This window comes from Vanellus vanellus (assembly GCF_965231255.1).
Source record: "Vanellus vanellus genome assembly, chromosome: 11".
In the NCBI taxonomy this organism is placed as follows: Eukaryota; Metazoa; Chordata; class Aves; order Charadriiformes; family Charadriidae; genus Vanellus; species Vanellus vanellus.
The window spans coordinates 20,068,508-20,074,979 of NC_138916.1; positions in this window are offsets into that span (position 1 = coordinate 20,068,508).

Here is a 6,472-nt window from a genome sequence, read left to right on the forward strand (position 1 = left end):
GAATATGAACTTGACATTTGCTCACTGAAAGCAGATGGATGAGGTAGGTCAGCATTAGGTGTAACCCTAGCACTGTTTCTTTGGGTTTCCTGAAGGATGGAGCTAAAAGAATTCTCCTGGTGGGTCAAAGGCCACATTAGTCATTTGCTTAAAGAAGAACTGTGCAGAATTAATCAAAATGAAACACAGGTTTTCATGTCTCTCTCTTATTCAGAATCTCTCGGTCCTTTTTTCCGTTCCTCTTAGAGGAAGCAATATATTTTATCCTTTTACACCTTGTCCTGCAGAGGTTTTGTTCGGAGTGGTGTCACAGGCCTTCCCCTTCTGTGTAGAAAACCATTTTAATCAGGATAAAGCCTCCATGTGATACTTGTAAAGGTCATCTGAAGCTGGTGTGTTAGTACCAGTGCAACCATAAAAAAAAAAGACTCAACCCTTCATGAAGAAGTTTTGAGTTGAAAAGAATCATTCTATTCACTGCATTTTGCCAACTTAAAAGGAAAGTTAAAAGAGCAGCTCTAACACTCAGAAGCAAAAAACTTTACATATTTTGTTTCACTATAACCTGAGGAGAGCAAACTATTCAGGGAAAAAGTCTTTCATTCTCGTTTCAAGAGCTATACCCCGAAACTGATTAAGAGCCTGACCTTACCATAAAACAGGTCACAGTAATATTTTTAGGGGGTTCTTTTTTTTTTTTTTTTTTTTTTTTTTTGAGGTTGTTATCTTGGTCAGGGAGGTACCAGGGTATTTATGGTTTACAGTTTAAATCATCTCACAAAGGAAAAAGTTTCTTTGGACTGAAAGCTTTCGGCAGCAAACTTTCACCCGCTATGTGAACTGTTCCCACTGTTTGACACAGCTTGCCTGTAAAAGCTTAAAATAGTACATCGGGATTTTGGTTTCTCTTGATATTTTTTCCCTCTTCTTTTCTTCTGTTTTTCAAATGCTGGAACTTCCTATTCATGATTCCTGAAAACATATTAATAATTTAGTTGGGATTTGTGAGACTGGCATGAGGAAAAGGACAAAACGTCATTAGTCTACAAGAACGTCCATGTAGCTTAGCTGCTTCACCAGCCGTGGCCAGTAGTCTGAAATATGCTTCTTCACCCAGCACTGTGGCAAAGTCATCACAGGTATTCTAGAAACTGGCTTCTCCTTGTTAACTCAGCTGCAACCCAGTGGAATTTCTACTGTCCTGCAAAATAATCCGGTTTATTCAAATGCATTTATGAAGCAAACAGCAAAACCACCCACTGTCAGTTGCTCACACATTGGCATATGCATGCACAGACACCTTCAGCAGCCCATATAGCACTGACAGTATGCACAGCTGTTATATTTTACGCTATTTGATGCTCAATAATTAGCGCCTGTTAAAGAAAAAAAAGAGAGATGCCACACTACCTTGCAACAAATAGCAGGAATCAGTATGTCCAATTTATCAAGACCTACTGCTGAAAGGAAGATTCCTGTTATAATTTCATATGATGTTGCTGTCACTATTACACTTGTCAGCACTATGATATCAACAAAAGATTTCTAGTATATCTAACGGGGAATGACTCTTCTCCAGATTCACTGAAGGGAGACAAGGAAACCACACAGATGCTTGGTATTGTCTTAATTTAATTGGGGTTTTTTGCTGTTGTTGGCATTTTTGTTGATTCTTTTCAGTGAAAGAAATGGATTGAGGATTGAACCCTCCAATCACTTTCTGAAATGCAAAATTTTTGTGAAAAGAAAACCATTTAAAATTCAAGAACACATGTTCTTGAATTATTATTATTATGTTATTGAGTCATGTTCTTAGTGATGTCCGAGGAGCAACCAGCCTGGCTGCAGAGTGGTTCTGCAGGTGGTGTAAACTGGCTTGTAACTCTTTTATGATTATGAGATTTCCATCAGCAAAAAGAAGGATGTTGCGTAGAAGCCATCCGTGTTAACCTCCTGCTAGTCTTCAAGATAACCCAACAGTATGTGTTATCGGAATGCCCAGTCTTTTCTAACATGTTCTAATTGCCTGCAGCTCGCTGGGGAGAACATGGCAGGCAAAGCATGGTAGAGGGTAGCCATGACTATCGGGGATCCTCAGCCAGGCTGTAGGAACGCAAAGAAGCATTAGGATGTCCCCAGCACCTGGGGGAGAACTGGTGGTTCCTCAGCTTCAGAAAGACCTGCAGGAGGCAAGGTAAACTGCCTGTAAGGCAGCCTTTCACCAATAGAGCCGTGTGAAGCTTCTAGAGCAGAGGAAAGGATCTAATTTGTGGTATATCCAGAGACCAATAAATAAATATGCACGCACTGGATTATGAAAACCGGAAGTGAGATCCTGACTATACATCTGTTAAGAACGTAATCTGCAGACACGCTAGATTTTACGTGTGCACATTCCTTGCAGACAAATGAGACTCTTGTATGCATGAATTCTGTTGGATGAGTTTGACTGATGGAAAACAGACATGTCTTCATTTACATGCACTATCTGCATTTAAGCCCCATGGATTCAGTATCAATTAGATGTGTTTAAGTCTTTCTAGCAGCAAAATCTTTCTGGTTATCCATAGCAGTGCCTTCCTGGGCTTCTCTTGTTGCTTTGATTCCCTTGTTTTGTTTCTCACCCTGTCCTGTTGTATTATACTTGCATGTGCAGAGATGCTATAGGTTACTGTAGCAGGAGTCATTGTTCAGTGGTAATCTAAAGGTTTAGTGCTCCGGTTCCAAGACTGTTACTCACAATACTGGAGCAATACTGTTCAGCTTGATATTTGCAAATTGCTTTAAGTCTCATTGCCAATGGTAAACTTTCAAAAATTATGAGATTGGCTTAGAAACCATGAGTCTTTTTTTAAAGCAATTAGTTTCATAAGTTCTGGCACAAAAGAAACACTTAGTTCCTTATGATTTGTTTTTCATAATTGACTGCCAGTTTCAACAGATTTTCCTGTAGCTGCAGTTTCTTTGGTGGATGCTCTTGTGCCTAATACTGTGTGTCCCCATGCTTGTGCTTTTCCCTTAGGCCACTGAGAGAAAGAACATATACAGTCACTTCTACGCAGCCACCTGTTTTCACAAGGCTTATTTGAACATCGTTGGTTTTGTCAAGTATGTCCTTCTCTTTCCCCAGCATAAACACCTTCTGATCACATACATTTTCTCTTCAGAAAGTAGGCTATAAAAATTAACAGATGTCACAGTCATCGTTTTTTGCCCTGTGGATTCTGAGTCTTACATTTAAACTTGATTGATGTTTTCAGATCTGATGTTTTCAGTTACCTTTGTAGCTGTGAGGACTAGAAAAGTAGGTTTTGGTCTTTCAAAATCAACCTGAGAATCCTATGATTCTCTGACTTGAGGATGTGAAGAAGACTTCAGTACTTTCAGGAAAATCACTAACAGAGTGATAACATTTGTAAGCCTGCAATTCTGAGCACTGTGTAGCAATGTGATTCAACATCCGAAATCGATGTGATTCCGTGGTACTGCCAGTTAAATCAATGATGTTTTGTTGTCAGGAGTCAGCCCCCTCTTTCCATGTGTGTAATCTATCTCTCAGTATGCAGACCACTGCAGGTTATTCATCTGCATTTGAGAAGTACTGTATCTTCCCCTTATATAGGAATAATTTTATCCTTATGTTTAGGAGGCAGAGCGGGATACTGGTCACTGCATGAATTTCTGAACTGCCTTTTTAGCAGACTTGCCCATGTCTAGTGGCTAACTAAGGTTTTATATTTGTGGGCTATGTTTCATGTACATTTTGTGGTGGCAGCAGCTATCACTTTCCTCAAGCAAATGTTACAGATGGCACTTTTTATGCTTGGAGTGGAGTAAGAGATGTAGTCACCCCCTTGGCTAGCACACAGTGTTCCCTTGAAGCTGTGGAGCGCAAGGCAGTATGAGTGGAGAGAAGCACATTATCCTCTTGTTGTTTGTCTCATGAAGAAGCAGTGCTTCCTCTAGTCGTGCACCGCATGGATCATGGTTTGGTGATCTAGGGCAGGAGTTAGTCTGTGTCACTTGAAATATAGCCTGCATTTCATATTTAACATGGGAATATCATCACTAAATTGACCCTGGATATATGCCTCACTGAGTCAATACTTTTGCAAGTTATTATGGCAAACCTTGCATCTGGCTTTCCTAGGGACCTTTCCGACCTGGCCTGGGGACTCTCATTTCCACTCCACTACAGCCTTAAGACAATATGGTACTTGCGACATTGTTGGGCTTCCTACCTGCTTAGAGATTTTATATTCACAGAATATTCCTTAGTATCTTGTTCACATCATTGGAAATCTCATTGCAAGTTCACACACCAGATCAAGTACAACTCTTGCTTTTCTGTAAGGATCAAATTTGGCCTTGAACCTGCTAAATGTGCTAACGCTTAGGTCGTCTGTAAATCCCCGAGGGGAGGGCTCATCCAAAGGAAACTAAAGGCCTTGGAGTTTCCCTTTTCTTCCTCCACTCACCTCAGAAAGAAGCCCACCCTCTACATTAAGGATCACGTCATTCGGTCTCAATTCATCATATGTTTTTCCATCTCCACATCACAACTGAAGATATATTTAAAGTAAAAAAATATGGCTGATAATTATAATTAAGTCAGATGTTAGCAGTCAATGGTTAAGAATTAAATATCTAAGCAACCATCCGTCACTCCAGTGATTTCAGCATTTAAAAAAAACCAAACCATGAATTCTAAACATCTAAGTACTGTTGCTGAGCAGATGACTGTGCAGTGACCTATTTGCAAAGCCACATTAAGAGAAATATATGAGCAGTGCACTCCTCAGGGAAAGGCAATACAATAAAATGTGGGTATTTGTATAAAAGCTAATCCTCCCACAGAGTTATGTCAATTAAGTACAGTTCAGGGTAATAAAGAAAATATAGTGTTATTTGGGCCATATATTACTATCCCCTGATTTAAAAAATTGCAGCAAGGTCAGTATTTTTAGTACTTGTTACTTACTGCTAAAGCGCTCCCTGAGTTTTGCTCTCTGTGTCTGTGAATGCGTGTGTCTCGTTTTCTTTTTCAGTGGCCTGTAGTGGCCTTGGAATGGAAAAAAAAAAAAGCTGAAAAGAATCAATAATGCCACTTCTTTAAATACCGAAGTGAATTTAGTGTGTGTGAATAGTGCCAGATTGACAGCCTGGAGAGCTAAAGGCCTACTGTTACCCACCATGTGCAGCCAAGAGCTGTGAAAGCCTCTCCTGGTTGCCTTGCTGTATTACCACAGCTTTGACCTAGCTGGGGACAGTCTTCCCTCCTCGTAACTGAACCTTTTGCTACTTTTCTGAGGCTACCAGCAAATTAGTTCCAGTTGCAGTGGCAATATTTTACTGGGGAGGAGAGGCATGGTTTGCTTTTCATTTTAAGGCGGACAATTTCCAATAGGAAATGGATATTTTAATTTGCTTCTCAGTGTTGTAGTAATGAGCTGCTTACTTTTAATAGCATAGCAGAAAAAAAAAAAAACACAAACAAGAGGGAGTAGTTTCTCATGGTTCAAACTACGCATCCTTTTTCCAGGAGTAAGCAAAGGCTGAATACGTTTCTTATTGCTCAGATTATATTAGTCCTCTGATGAATGACTAGACATATTAGTGTCAGTTTAAGCTTAATTTTTTCTTTTAATGGGACGGACCTCTGAAGCCAAAGCTACAGATAAAAGTGAACCTTACAGTTCTCTGTCATGTAACAGAGCCCTTCTTCATATCATACAGACCCAAGGTCCTCCTCACAAGTGTTTCCCCTCTTGGTGTTTCAGTCCCCCCACTGCGCAGTGTCACACCTCAGGCTGCCAGGCAAGTCTTCGTGAACGCCAGGTTGTTCGGATGCTTCTGTTTGAGAGGTGGCAACAGACACAAGTACTTTATTTAGGGTGGATTTTGCCATGAAATTGAGATGTTCAGAAACAGCACGAGGGATTCTCGTTCTAAATATCTGGAAGTCAGTAAAACACAAACCAGCCCCCAACAACAACCTCAAAATCTTGGGCCTGCCAATGGCTACCTACCTCCTTACCTCTAGTCTTACGTATGGAATAGTACCTGGGGTTGGGAACACCTGGATTTTGAATCTGGTTATGCTGATACAATAGATACTTATTTTACCTACATAGAGCCCCATGTCAGGAAAAGCACAGAGGTTAATGCTGAGCACATGCTCAAAACCTATTGAAGTCAAACAGATATTTAAATACAGATGTCAGAAATATGTTTATGGGTGTTGTTGAATAAGGGCCTTAAATGCATTAACAGTTTGCCACTTGATGTTGCTAGCCAATAATATGGTGCACTTTGGCTCTGTTAAAAATAACAATGAAATAGTTGTTCTGTATTCTTCCTGCCATAACTGAATGATACTGTGTTGTGATTCTGCCCAACTTCGCGAGCCAGATTAACAACACATCCAGCTTGGAAGCCTCCCAGTGGTCTCCTGGTGTGCTTAAATCAGTGA